General features: G+C 51.3%; 1 protein-coding gene across 1 annotated transcript in view; it reads left to right on the forward strand.

Moving 5' to 3' along the window:
* The window catches only part of GNAI2 (G protein subunit alpha i2), a 231,268-nt gene that overhangs the window by 65,193 nt on the left and 151,273 nt on the right, over positions 1 to 14,802 (forward strand). The gene's annotated exons all lie outside the window — the stretch shown is intronic.

The raw sequence follows: 14,802 nt of genomic DNA on the forward strand, positions 1-14,802 counted from the left end.
TCTCTGACACCCTGTAAGGTAGTGGGAGTAGCTTGGTGCGTAACACCAAGTGGAAACTACCAATAACCAACTGTACTAGTATATCGAAGCGGAATCCTAAATAATAATAATAATTTATAAATAATAATAATAATCCTGACATAAATGGAGACAAATAGGGAAGTTCCCTGCAGCTTTCAAAGATTCTCTTTAAACATGGGATACTTCAGAGGTGGAGAAACTCTATCTGGGACAGGCTAAATCTCCTAACTGTTCCCCTTTTGTAGAGAATCTAGGGGTTGGGGTTGAGCCATCTTCTCTCCAGCCTGCAGTGCAAGGGGTGGAGTCGACTGACAGTGAAGGATCACCTAGAGGGGGTGCCCTTAAAGCTCTTACAATTTTGAAATACTTTACTGGTCTGAGAGAAGCTCTCTATAGGCTTACTAAAGAGTGGTGCTAGATGCACTGAAAACATTCACAGTGTGCCTACTGGAGCTGAGAATTGCACCTCCTGGCAGCTGGGGAGACATACCCACAGACAGTTTTCTCTGTCCGCCCTTTAGAGCCTGCCCACTCTATAGCAGAAATACTGGTAAATGAGGGTGTTTGTATAGTCCTTGTGCAATTATGGTACAATCTGTCATGTATCCCCTAATACTGAGCAGCTGTCCCTAAGGATGTCTGCAGCACCTCATGTTCAGCAGCCCTTGGAGCTAGAAAGCCTCCACTACAGCTCTGTGCCTCAGTTTCCTCACCTGTAAAATGTGGATAATGGCACTTACCTGCCTTTGTAAAGCACTTTGAGATCTGCTGATGGGATGTGCTGTGTAAGAGGTAGGTGATAACAATATTATCACACCTGCCAAGAAAATGAAAGCGGTCCCGAGAGTGGTACTGCTGGTAGGTGATCCCACCTGCCTAAGTGGCCAAAGTATATCCCCAAAGTTTCCAGTCTAATTGTGTTGATCTTCTAGTAGCCACCTGACCATGTTAATGATCTCTGAGTGTTCACTAATGTCCTAACACCCTCTTCCCTGCCTGCCTTTCAGAATAGTCCAGTCCTCTTTCCGTTTGATCTCAATGTAGGCTCCTATTCCAGGGTCCCTGTGGCCCCTGGATAGAATAGAACACCGCATAAAAGATTTGAGGTGGCTTCCCAGTGGCCTGAGTTCACTCACTAGCTGCTTTTGACCACCTTGGCCTCATGGCTTCCTGAAGGAAGCTCTCTGATATACAGTGTTGTTTTCCATCAGTGTGAGGCATATGTTTGGTTCTATGAAAGGGCTTTGTTAGTGACATGGCCTTTAAAAGTCCCATGGCAGTGCTGAGTGAAGAAAAGAAATAAGGTTTTTGTTTCCAAACCCAATGTGATTTTTCTTTCCTTCAGATCAATCACACAAAACTTCAGCCAAACAGTGTATTTCAAGTTAAGTTAAAAACATGTGTGATCTAATTCACTGGGGCGAGTGCCATCATGGGAGTAAGGTGCTGCTTCCCTGGCTAATTCCTGCAAATGGTCCTCTCCTGGAAGGGCCTATAAGGAAAGCTAGCTTGGGAGGGAAGAAGCTATTGAAAGGTTCCAGTCCATATAGGTAGAAATAAGGGGACAGTGTGGCAATGTCTCAGTGCATTTCCCAGGGTTGGTACCAACTAGAGCAACTCCATCAGTAGCTGCAGCAGTGCTAGAGTAGCTGCATCACTGACACTCTAACCAGCATGTTGTTCACCCTGCTCAGAGAAGGTTTAGATAATGTGATTACAAACTGGCTGTACATTTATAGTACCAGGGCTGCCACTGTTGCTGAAAATGGTGGAGATGCTCAGGCTGGTGCCAACAGTGGGAAACATTGGGGGTTGAAATAATGGAGCGTGAGCTTTGGCAGGGCAACAAATTGGCTGCAGCTGAAGGAGCAGAGCAGAAGGAATATTCAGCAGCCCACTTCCAAGAGAATCATTGATCACAGGGGAACTGGGAGTCCCCAGGAACAGTGAGTCACTGTGTTGCGAGTCAGATGGTTCAACACCCTACTTGAAGGATGCTGACTCCCTGATTCTCTAACTAGGTGCAGGAAGACTGTCCCAGATGGTGAACATTGTGTGGGAGAACAATCTATCTAGGGAGAAGGACAAAGCCCTGGTAACTCAGGGGTATAAGGAATGGACTGGAGAAGTTGTGGAATGGTGCTCCCATCATCTGCTGTAATACGCTCCCATCATGGGTGAAATCTTGGCCCCATTGAAGTTGATAGGAAGTCATCCATTGAAATTAGTGGGGTCAAGATTTCATCCATGAAGGATTCTGAGATTTATCAGGGAAGGATGTAAGGTACTGGATTCTGAGCTGGAGGTCACTAGAGATTTGAGAATATGCATAATCCATTCCCAAGTGTCCCAACTTGAGAAGACAAATTTTGGTCAGATTGATGTTTGAGGACTTGGGGCTTAAGGGGATGAGTTGAAGGTCTGGATAACCATTTCAAAAGAAGCACAGTCAAGGGGGGGGGGGGGAACTAGAAAGAATAAGGGTCTCTCTCCAGCAGGTAATGCAGGTAATGAAAACCTAAGACCCTTAAGCAGACTTGGGTAGAGTATTTTATGACTAAAGATTTTGTTTAAGATTGTTGACTTGCTGAGCAGCATATCTGACTATTGAGGCTTTCCTTGGTAACAATAGGAAGTAGGAGTGAAACAGATTACTGTAGACATATCATACAGCAATTTGGCAGCAGTTTTGACTAAATGAAAGAGTAATCCTAGATCTGTAATTGCTGTGTAGATAACAGCGCTTTGACGTGGCTGTGTAGTCGCTGCACCAGTGCTGGAAGAGAGCTCTCCCAGTGCTGTAAAAACACTACCCCCATGAGGGAGTAGCTACCAGTGCTGGGAGTGTGGCTTCTAGTGCTGGTGCACTGTCTACAATGCCACTTTACAGCGCTGAAACTTGCAGAGCTTGGGGGGAGGGGTGTTTTTCACACCTCTGAGTGAGAAAGGTGCAGTGCTGGAAAGTCGCAGTGTAGACAAGGCCTCAGTGCTGCTGCTTGACTTACAATATTTACAAATTTCAGACTGGTAGCCATATTAGTCTGTATCAGCAAAAAGAATGAGTATGTGTGGCACCTTAGAAACCAAGAAATTTATTTAGGCATAAGCTTTCGTGGGCTAAAACCCACTTCATCACATATATGCAGTGGAAGATACAGTAGGAGGACACACGCACACGCACACACACACACACACACACACACACACACACACCATGGAAAAATGGGGGTTGCCATACCAACTCTAACGAGACCAATCAAGGTCGGCTATGATCAGCAGGAGAAAAAAAAACTCTTGTAGTGATAATCAGGATGGTCTATTTCAAACAGTTGACAAGAACGTGAGGGTAACAGTAGAGGGGGAAATTATCATTGGGAAATTGTTTTTAGTTTGTGTAATGACCCATCCACTTCCAGTCTTTATTCAAGCCTAATTTAATGGTGTCCAGTTTGCAAATTAATTCCAGTTCTGCAGTTTCTCATTGGAGTCTGTTTTTGAAGTTTTTTTGTTGAAGAATTGTGACTTTTAGGTCCGTAGTTGAGTGTCCAGGGAGGTGGACTATGGCACCACAATCACAGTGCAGCATGCTGGTTCTGTAATTGGCAGGGAGACAAGCTTGGAGATGAAGAAGGGACAGCCATGCCCTCAGGGAGAGGGCAATACATTATTAGTTCTTATCAAACTGTAGGACCTTTCAGGTGATGTTGAGAGCCCTCAGATGATCAATTCATTAGTTGTTTGCTGGCAGTGATTATGCTGAAGTGACTCCTTAGCACTGTGACTGCACAGGGTACTATCTGTGGTGTGCTATTACAATTTAGCGCCTCTTCAATAGGCTTAAAGTGGAGCTGCTAGTATACTGCTGTGAAACAGCCTTGAATGGAATAGTTAATACCTCTCTATTTTTATTTTCCATTTCACAATAACTCTGCTAAAAAAGCTGCTGAGCTGAACTGGTGAGACCTGATTAAATAGAAGGACACTGGGATAACCGGGTTAGTGACAGTTCCTCATTAAGTTCATCTGCTCCATTGGTTTGCTTAGCCCATTTTATATGGCCCAGGTGATGTGGCTTGCGGTACTGCTTTTTCTGGACTATTGCCTAGTCTAATCGTTCCTGATGGTCTAAATGTCCCTTTGCTTGGTTTCATTCCTGATCGCGTCCTTTTGGGCACAGCCAGGGGTGAAAGTAACTGAAAGAACTTACTGGTACGCCGGAGTCCTGAGTGGGGGCGTGACCTCAACTGGAAGAGGCATGGGCTCAACCAGAAGAGGCATTTAAAGGCTGTGGGGCTCCGGCTGTGGCTGGGAGCCCCAGGGCCTTTAAATCACCCAGAGCTACCAGCTGCAAAGGCGGCTGAGAGCCCCGGGGCTCAGGGCCGAAATAAAGGGCCCAGGGCTCCGGCCACTGCAGAGCTCCGAGCCCTTTAAAGCACCGCCTGAGCCCCGCTGCTGGAGCTCTGGCAATGATTTCAAGTGCCTGGGGCTCCCCGCAGCGGCAGGAGCACTGGACCCTTTACATTCCCGCCCGAGCCCGGCAGCTAGGCTCCGGTGGTGATTTAAAGGGCCAGAGGCTCTGGCTGCTGTGGGGAGCCCCGAGCCCTTGCGCCGCCTGAGCCCTGCTGCCAGAGCTCCGGTGGTGATTTAAAGGGCCCGGGGCTCCCTGCAGCGGCAGAAGCACGTTCCCGCCCGAGCCCAGCAGCCGGGCTCCGGCGGTGATTCAAAGGGCCCAGCAGGAGCCCCGGGCCTTTTAAATTCCCGCCCGAGCCTGGTTTCTGGGCTCTGGTGGAGATTTAAAGGGCCAGAGGCTCCAGCCGCTGTGGGGAGCCCCAGGCCCTTTAAAGCTCTGCCCAAGCCCCGGTGCTGGAGCTCCGGTGGCAGTGCTTTATAGGGCCTGGGGCTTCCCACAGCGGCTGGAGCTCCGGGCCCTTTAAATCCCCATCCAAGCCTGGCTGCCGGAGCTCTGGCAGTGATTTAAAGGGCCCGGGGCTCCCCGCAGTGGCAGGAGCACCGGGCCCTTTACATTCCTGCCTGAGCCCGGCAGCCGGGCTCCAGTGGTGATTTAAAGGGCCAGAGGCTCTGGCCGCTGTGGGGAGCCCCGGGCCCTTTAAAGCGCCACCTGAGCCCTGCTGCCGGAGCTCCGGCAGCAGCGCTTTAAAGGGCCCAGGGCTTCCTGCAGCTGCTGGAGCTCCGGGCACTGTAAATCCCCACCTTAGCCCAGCTGCCAGAGCTCTGGCGGTGATTTAAAGGGCCCGGGGCTCCCTGCAGTGGCTGGAGCCCTGGGCCCTTTAAATCACCGCCCGGAAGCCGGTCCGGTCTGGCACAGTGTACCAGCTCTTGCTGGTATGCTGTGCCGGACCGGACCGGCTTACTTTCACCTCTGGGCACAGCTAACTGTTCCTTTCTAAACTGGTGCTCACACCTTTCAAATACCAGTAGACCCTTCTCTCCTGCTTCGATCATCACCTTGTCAAGATATCTAGCTCTCTTGAAAGCTCCCCCCACATGAGTCAATTCTCCTGTCCCTTTATCACTTTTTTTGTTGCGCACCTGCATTCCCTCCAGTTCAGTGTCTTTCTGGTATTGAGGTGCCCACCACGATGCTCAGTGTTGCAGATGAGGTCTCGGCAGAGCACTCAGGGACCATCTCCTCCCTGCTCTGTGGTGTGAGATCTCCATACGTGCAGCTGAGGATCAAACTTGGTGTCTGTATTGTGCTTTGCTGCTGCTTCTCTCTCTGACTTGGAAAAGGTTTGCGATTCCTACACCATATAGCTTTACATCTGGGGGTTTCCCAAACTGAATCTCATTTTATTTCTTGCACCCTATTTCTGCCCACTCAGTTTGGGCGTCTATCCTGGCTGGCATTTGTGGCCTCTCATTAAGAGAGAAAATTGAGTAACCTCAGGTATTTATCTGGCCTCCATTACCATAGTATCTGAGTACCTCACAATCTTCCTCCTCACAACACCCTGGGTGGCTGGGCAGGGCTGTTGTCTCCATTACACAGATGGGGAACTGAGGCACAGAGAGGCTAAATGCCTTGCCCAGGGTCACACAGGAAGGCTGTGGCAGAGCCAGGAACTGGAGCCCTGGTCTCCTGGGTCCATGGGAGAGCAAGGAAGAGGTTTAGCAAATGAGATTTGAGAAAGTATTTTCTCACCTAATAACCTTCATAATCTTTCTTTATAATCTAATAACGTGGCCCCCAGCAGTTGGCAATCAAGAGATCTTGGTGTGTTCAGTGTGGAAGGAAAAATGACCTGGGGTGACCTAACAGTGGTCTTTACTATTTTGTTTGTTTGTATTGTCATAGGTCTTGATTCATCAAAGGTGTAACGTTGTACAGTCTATATGGTTTTATAAAAATATGATAGAGTGAATATAATGTAACTGGATAACTTCATGCAAAAGGTCTCTTGTAAGGTATCATTACAAATCTTATAATCTGCTGAGTCTGATCATCCTGTTTGTATAAATGTACCACTCTTGTAGCTGAAACTAGAACTATGAAATATAACTCTGAGGGCCTATTATCCACACTTCGCATAATTACCATTAATGGTGGTTTGGAATCTTGATGACTCCCATTAACCAGGACCATTGTCTGCAGATGGCTGTTTTACCTGTGAGTCTTCCTGTATATGTGTGTGCTGGCAAGTGGGCAATGAAGTCTTGCAGTGACATGTGATCATGTCACCTGAACTGGAATCCATCTTTAACCTGGTGTCTTTCCATTGAGAAGGAGGGGGTGGGAACCCAGAGAGGGACAAAGGATTCCTGCCTTATGCAAAAGATATATAAAGGGGTAGAACAGAACAAAGGGAGGAGAGGAGCCATCATGAAGAATCCCCTATCTGCCACCTAAGCTGGAACAAGAGCTGTACCAGGGGAAAGAAGTGTGCCCAGGCCTGGAAGGGGTCCAGTCTGAGAAAAAACTTACTGAAACATCTCTGAGGGTGAGATTATCTGTATTCGGTTTGATTAGACATAGATTTGCACGTTTTATTTTATTTTGCTTGGTGACTTACTTTCTTCTGTCTGTTACTACTTGGAACCACTTAAATCCTACTTTCTGTATTTAATAAAATAATTCAGGCCCTCGGTCTTTGTTGGAGCAGACAGGAGTGTCTGGCTCAGCAAGACAGGGTGCTGGAGTCCTGAGCTGGCAGGGAAAACAGGAGCAGAGGTAATCTTGGCACATCAGTTGGCAGCTCCTAGGGAAGTTTCTGTGATCTAACCCGTCACAAAAGGGTTTTTTGATATTAGAGCTATAAACTTCCAGTTGTCCCTTGCCCTCTCCTGTTTGGTGAACTTCTTGCGGTGGTGGAGATGGGTCTTGAGGAGGGCTCCAAGTGCGGACAGGGCCATGGCTTTACAGATCAGCTCAGGAAGGACACGCTGTGTGTCGAGGTTGGTATGGGAGAAAGCCCTGCGATGGCTGTGGGAGAGGCAGCTGAAAGGAGTATCGAAGCCTGCCTAAAATACTGTGCAAAGGACAGAGGTTGGTTATTCCCCTTAGGCCGTGAGAAGAAATGAGCAGTCGGTGCAGCAGGGAGAATTTGACTTAAGTATCAGGAAAAATGCTGTCACCATCTGAATATTCGATTGGAACAAGATGCCAAGGCAGATTGAGCAGCTGACTGTCCCAGAGGTAACCCAGGCTGAGTCTGGAGGCCCGTCTTGTGCAGACAGTTCAAGGGTAATGGAATCTGTTCCGGAGGAAGGGCTCTGTGACCTGGAGCCTCCCTCCAGACCCAGCGGTTCTCCTCAACTTGAAGTTGCTAAGATCTCTTTTCAGTGTCTGAGATGCTGTGGTTAAAGTTGTGTCTGCAAGGCCAGAGGCTCAGGATTCCAAAACTTTCCTTTCAGGCTGAAACTTGTCGCCATTCTCAGCCAAGGGAAGATATTTTCCTAAAATGGGATCAGAATTGTTTCAGGTTCCTTGTGAGGAATGGAAGGTGGTGGAAGCTTTGGGTTCCTTTGCCAAATTCAATCCAGAAAAAGAGTCTCCTTTAAAAATATAAATAACCCTCCTCTCCTGTATTTCTGGTGGGTGCTTTAATCTTTTGAGAACAATGAAGTAGCTGGGGGTCTGAACTTGACCTCCCTTTGCAATAGTAGACTTGTAGTCTAGAGAGCCATGTCTTTGAGTTTCCAATATTCAGGAGCGTTTCCTCTCTTAATCCACTGCTGTGGGGCTGAGAAATACCGAAGGCTTTTGTGGGGCCAGCACCATGGCAATATCTTGTGCTCGCCCTGCTGGCTGCGCCGTTACCATGCCCTTGGTGGAGCTGGAGGATGCCTCCCAGATGGCTGCTGATGCAGAGCTGGTTTAGTTACTGCTTAGTCACCTGGTCACCTTTCTTTGCTTTCAGTGTTCTTCTAGCACAGTTTGTTGTGAAACTGCATCTGAGAGTAATTCAGGCCTGGGAGATAGGAGTGAGGAGAGGAATCTGCCTGAGACAATATTCCTACCTTCTTCCACAGCAGCAGTAATCAGTTTGGAATCCGAACCACCATGGTCACTTGGATCTCTAGGAGGTCTGAAATGCAGCCCCAACCCCAGGGCTGGCCAACAGCCTGGCTATTTGCTGTACAACTCTCCCCCCCCCCCCCCCACGAGGAGATGGAAGTCTAATGGTAAGACCTATGGATCCACTGACTTCCATCATAGAGGCCTCCCATTTTGCTAACATAACTTCTAGAGCAGTTAATCCTGAACTGCCAGACCTGATACTCAGATGGTGGCCGAGTACCTGGTGGCCTAGTTTAGTTTTTGGTATGTAGTGACTTCTAATCATAGAATATCAGGGTTGGAAGGGACCTCAGGCGATCATCTAGTCCAACCCCCTGCTCAAAGCAGGACCGACACCAACTAAATCATCGCAGCCAGGGCTTTGTCAAGCCTGACCTTAAAAATCTCTAAGGAAGGAGATTCCACCACCTCCCTAGGTAACCCATTCCAGTGCTTCATCATCCTACTAATGAAAAAGTTTTTCCTAATATCCAACCTAGACCTCCCCCACTGCAACTTGAGACCATTACTCCTTGTTCTGTCATCGGGTACCACTGAGAACAGTCTAGATCCATCCTCTTTGGAACCCCCTTTCAGGAAGTTGAAAGCAGCTATCAAATCCCCCCTCATCCTTCTCTTCTGCAGACTAAACAATCCCAGTTCCCTCAGCCTTTCCTCATAAGTAATGTGCTCCAGCCCCCTAATCATTTTTGTTGCCCTCCACTGGACTCTTTCCAATTTTTCCACATCTTTCTTGTAGTGTGGGGCCCAAAACTGGACACACTAATCCAGATGAGGCCTCACCAATGTTGAATAGAGGGGAATGATCACATCCCAGATCTGCTGGCAATGCCCCTACTTATACAGCCCAAAATGCCGTTAGCCTTCTTGGCAACAAGGGCACACTGTTGACTCATATCCAGCTTCTCGTCCACTGTAACCCCAAGTCCTTTTCTGCAGAACTGCTTCCTAGCCATTTGGTCCCTAGTCTGTAACAGTGAATGGGATTCTTCCATCCTAAGCGCAGGACTCTGCACTTGTCCTTGTTGAACCTCATCAGGTTTCTTTTGGCCCAATCCTCTAATTTGTTTAGGTCCCTCTGTATCCTATCCCTACCCTCCAGCATATCTACCACTCCTCCAAGTTTAGTGTCATCTGCAAACTTGCTGAGAGTGCAGTCCACGCCATCCTCCAGATCATTAATGAAGATATTGAACAAATGATGGGAAATCTGCTAGAGGAACAAAATCACCCGTGAAGAATTTGCCCTCCTGTTTAGATGGCATTTTAGAAATGATGTTACTCTTTGTTCTTCTTCGAGTGATTGCTCCTATGCATTCCAGTTAGGGTGTGTGCGCGCCGCGTGCACGTTCGTCGGAAGATTTTTACCCTAGCAACACTCGGTGGGTCGGCTGGGCGCCCCCTGGAGTGGCGCCGCTATGGCGCAGGATATATACCCCTGCCGACCCATCCGCCCCTCAGTTCCTTCTTACCGCCCGTGTCGGTCGTTGAAATAGTGGAGCGCGGCTTAGCTGACCTCCACTTCCCTAGCTACTCGTAGTTTCTCTCGTTAATTATATAGTTCAGATGTTTATAGTTGTAGTTAACTTTATTTGTTTGTAGTATAGTATAGTGTGTTTATTTCACAGGGGTTCGGGGTTTATCCCCTTCCCCTCACCCGGTGCCGGGTCCGATGCCCGGTCCACAGGGTTTTATAATGCTCGGCCGGCCACAAGCCGATGCCGACAAGAGATCCTCTCCTAAGTGCCTCGAGGGATCTCACCTCACAGATAAGTGCCGCATTTGTGAGGCCTTTAATCCGAGAACAAAGGGGAGCGGGACTTTCGTCTCAAACAGCTCCTGAGGGAGGCAGCTCTTGCTCCTCCGCTCTCGGCGCCGAGCGCTGGTTAGTCTTCAAGGAGCGCTCCCTTGGCACCGGATCGCCGGTACCGCCAAGGCCTCTCGGCACCGGCCGTCGCTGGCTTCCACTCGGCATGGATCCCTCTCCTGGAGGATGAAGAGGCACAATATCCTTGCTGCGTCCGAGCCGCCTGCTCCGCAGCCGAGCGCTATGCTCAGTCGGATCGCCCGGCACCGATGTCCGCCGTGGCACCGACAATATCCGCACCATTAACTCCGGCCAGGCAAGAGCCGTCGAGTCCGGTGCTGGAAAGCTCCCCGGTAAGGACCGTGGTCGAGCTCGCTATGAAGCTGCGTCTGAGCCGCCTGCTCCGCAGCCGAGCGCTATGCTCAGTCGGATCGCCCGGCACCGATGTCTGCCGCGGCACCGACAGTATCAGCACCGTAGACTCCGGCCACGCAAGAGCCGTCGAGTCCAGCACCTGAACGCTCCCCGGTGCGAGCTGTGGTCGAGCTCACTATTCCCTCCACGCCGGAAACATTTCCACAGCGAGGGAGTTGATGGCAAGGGCAGAGCCTGCGCGGCTTTAACACCCGGCACCGCTGGAGCGGGTTATATTGTCCATTGGCGAGCCTGTCTTGCTCACGCCACCCGGCGTCGGCACCGCAGAGCGGCACCGTTCACGATCGCGGTCCCGCAGACGTTCTCGGTCCCATCACCGATCGAGGTCCCGACGCCGCTCGCAGTCTCGGCACCGTTCTCCATTTCGGTACCAGTAGTACTCGCGGCACCGGTCCGCGTCCCGTTCGCTGGCCCGGTACACTCAGCACCGATCCAGCTCCCGGCAGCGCCCCAGGCACCGGGACTCCCGTAGCCACTCCTGATCATCGAGCCTCGCGCTCTCGGTCGACCGCCCGGCACAGCTCCAGTGGCAGGTCCCGTTCTCGGTACCGGTATGTCTCCCGGTACCGATCCCCGGTGCCGCGTCGAGCGACGTCAGTTAGAGAGGGAGACTCTACCAAGGGCTTTTCAGCTCCTCCAGGGCCATCCAGCCACGCATCAGTGTTGCCCCGTGCGGACACTTCATATGCACAGTACTCGGTTGTCCGATGTGCCCTCCAGAGTCTTCCAGGAGACCTCTCAGTGGTCATTCTAGTCACCTTGGGCGTACTACCACGCCAGAGGCGTACCGGTGGTCCCATCTCGCTCCGTTCCGTCGGAGCTCTGGGTGCCAGAGGCGACAATTAGCCGTTCCCCTCCGACCGGTACAGAGCAAGCCCCGGTTCAGCCACCGGGCTCCCAGATCCCACCGGATCAGGAGGTCGTCCAGGAGCGCGAGCCCACACAGGACCCGCTTGTACCTGGCCTTTCTTCTTCCTCCTCCCCAGATGAGGCGGGGGCAGGAACATACTCCTCGGGCCCTCCTCTGATCGAAATGCAGGTACATGGTACCCTCCAGGGGGTACAAGTACCTATATGTAAATCTCCCCCCCCCCGCTCCCTTGTTGTCCAGTCCCTCAATGGGACGGAACCCCAAGGGCAGCAGGCACCAGCCCCTAAATCCAAGGAGGCTAGGCGAATGGTCTTACTGAGCCGTAAGATGTACTCGGCGGGAGCCCTGCAACTTTGTGTAGCAAACTAGCAAGCCCTGCTTAGCCGCTACTATGGGTGGCGGTGGGCAAATTTACAGAGTTGGTTCTTCAGAACTCCCGTCAAGAGTTCGATGCCCTGGAACAAACGAAGAAGCTGGCGAGGGCTTCCCTCCAGGCTTCGTTGGATGCAGCTGACTCCGCTGCCACGACTCTGGCCTCGGGTGTTGCCACGAGGCGCATTTCATGACTCCAGTTATCGAGCCTTCCCTCGCAGCTGCTGCACACTATACAGGACTTGCCCTTCAATGGCAAAGGCCTGTTCTCTGAAAAAACTGGCCCTAGGCTGCAAAGCCTAAAGGGCAGCAGGGTCACTTTGCGCTCTCTCTCGGCATGCACACGCCGGTGCTTCAGCGCCGACCTTTCCGTCCCCAGCCTCACCGCTCTTACCCTGCGACTAGTCAAAGACAGGACTTTGCCAGCAGGCGTCGCTTATGCGGTCGTAGGCATCAATCAGGACCTCAAAGGAGCCAAAATTGCGGTCCTTCTAACCACCAATGGGACAAAAGCTTACCCATCCTCGTCCCTCTTAGGGACCCCACTCACGAGCGATTCCTCTTGCAAGAGGTGCGGACGCTCCTCTTCATCGGAGCTATACAGGAGGTATCTAAGGACGAAACCTAATCCCCTAGGCGAAGGGAGGTCTCAGACCTATCCTAGACCTGCGGGACCCCAACAAGTTCACGATGCAGATAAGTTCCGCATGGTACCCATGGGGACCGTCATCCCATCCTTGGATCCCGAAGACTGGAATGCCGCCCTCGATATGAAGGGCGCGTATTTTCACGTCGCCATTTCTCTTCCACACAGAAGGTACCCCCGGTTTGGGGCCTACCGTCGTTTCCAGTATACGGCCCTCCCAGTTGGCCTCTATAGAGCCCAAGTGTATTCAAAGTGCAGGGCTGTAGTCGCCACCTCTCTTCGCCACCGTCGGATACACGTTCTCCGTATCTAGACGATTGGCTCATTCGAGCGACCACCGGGCCCAAGTTACCAGTCATGTGGGCATCGACACGGACCTATTCCTGTGTCTAGGCCTGATGATCAATAGAATAATCCACTCTGATTCCCGCACGGGGAATAGAATTCATTGAGGCCATCCTGGACTCCAGTCTCGCCAGAGCCTGCTTACCTCAGCCTCGTTTTCAGGCGATGGTAACAATTGTACAAGGTCTACGGACCTTCCCGGCAACTTTGGCTCGCACTTGCCTAGGTTTCCTGAGTCACATGGCTGTCTGCACGTTTGTTTCCAAACATGCCAGGCTTCGCTTCCGTTCACTTCAATCGTGGCTCACCTTGGTATACCACCCAGGCAGAGATTGCATACTCATGGTCGTCTTGTTCCCCCTGAGCATCCTAGGCTCCCTCGACCGGGAGTCACCACCCTCCCTGGTGTATCCAGGGATGCTGTTCCATTCACCCCTCGGGGTCCCTCGTGACAGACACCCCATCTCTCGGCTGGGTGCTCACCTGGGTCAGTTTCGCACTCACGGCCTTCGGTCGGCTCAAGAGCTGGCCTTGCACATCGATGTCCGAGAGCTGAGAGCAGTCTGCTTTGTATACCAGGCGTTTCAGCTGGCGGATCGCCTCAGCAGATCCTTCCTGTCTCACAAGTGGTCGTTTCCTCCGGACATTATCCATTCCGTTTTTCGGAAGTGGGATTTTCCCCGCATAGCCCTCTTCGCTCTCGCGAGAATGAAAAGAGAGAGAAGTTCTCTTCATTCCAAGACCTCTCCCCGGGCTCGATCTTGGAGGTGTTTTCTGATGCCGTGGATGAGCCATCGGCTGTACGTTTTTCCACCGTTCCGGCTGGTTCACAGGGTCCTGCTGAAACTCCGCAGGGACAGAGCGCATCTGATCATGATCGCTCCAGCGTGGCCCAGGCAGCACTGGTACACCAGGTTGCTACCCCTGTCGATAGCCAACCCTATTTCCCTGTCAGTTTGCCCAGACCCCATAGCGCGGGATCACGGCAAGCTTCACCACCTGGACTTGTAATCCCTGCACCTCACAGCATGACTGCTGCGTGGCTGAACCAATCCGAGTTACATTGTTCTGCCTCGGTTCTACAGGATTCTCCTGGGTGGTAGGAAACCTTCCACTCGGTTAACGTATCTGGCAGAGTGGAAGCGTTTTCTCCTTCTGCTATGTAACGCACAATGTTTCTCCCGCCGAGGTCCCGATCCATTCCGTCTTGGTCTACCTCTGGTCTCTCAAACAGCAGCACCGGGCGCGGTCCTCCTTAAGGGTGCACTTGGCAGCCATCTCTCCCTTCCACCCAGTGGAGAGTGGCCACTCCGTATTCTTACACCTTGTGGTTTATAAGTTCCTCAAGGGCTTGGAGCGTTATACCCCCCCAGTTGGCCCCGCCAAAACCTGGGTCTTCAACCTGGTTCTAACCAGTTTTATGATTGCCCCATTCGAGCCACTGACAACATGCTCGCTAACACCTGTCCCGGAAGACAGGTTTCCTTGTAGCCTTTCTATCGGCCAGACGAGTCTCCGAGCTTCAGGCTCTCACGATGGACCCACGGTATACTGTGTTCCTCAAGGACAAGGGCAGTTGTTACCACGTCCGACCTTCCTCCCTAAGGTGGTGTCGGCCTCTCATATCAACCAGGATATCTTCCTTCCGGTCTTTTTTCCAAAGCCACACTCATCGCAAGGAGAGCACCAATTGCCCTCCCTGGACGTCCATAGGGCGTCCGCAATCTATATCGAGCAGACAAAGCCCTTTCGTAACGCCCCCAAAC

The sequence above is a fragment of the Mauremys mutica genome, chromosome 7, assembly GCF_020497125.1.
Source record: "Mauremys mutica isolate MM-2020 ecotype Southern chromosome 7, ASM2049712v1, whole genome shotgun sequence".
NCBI lineage: Eukaryota > Metazoa > Chordata > Testudines > Geoemydidae > Mauremys > Mauremys mutica.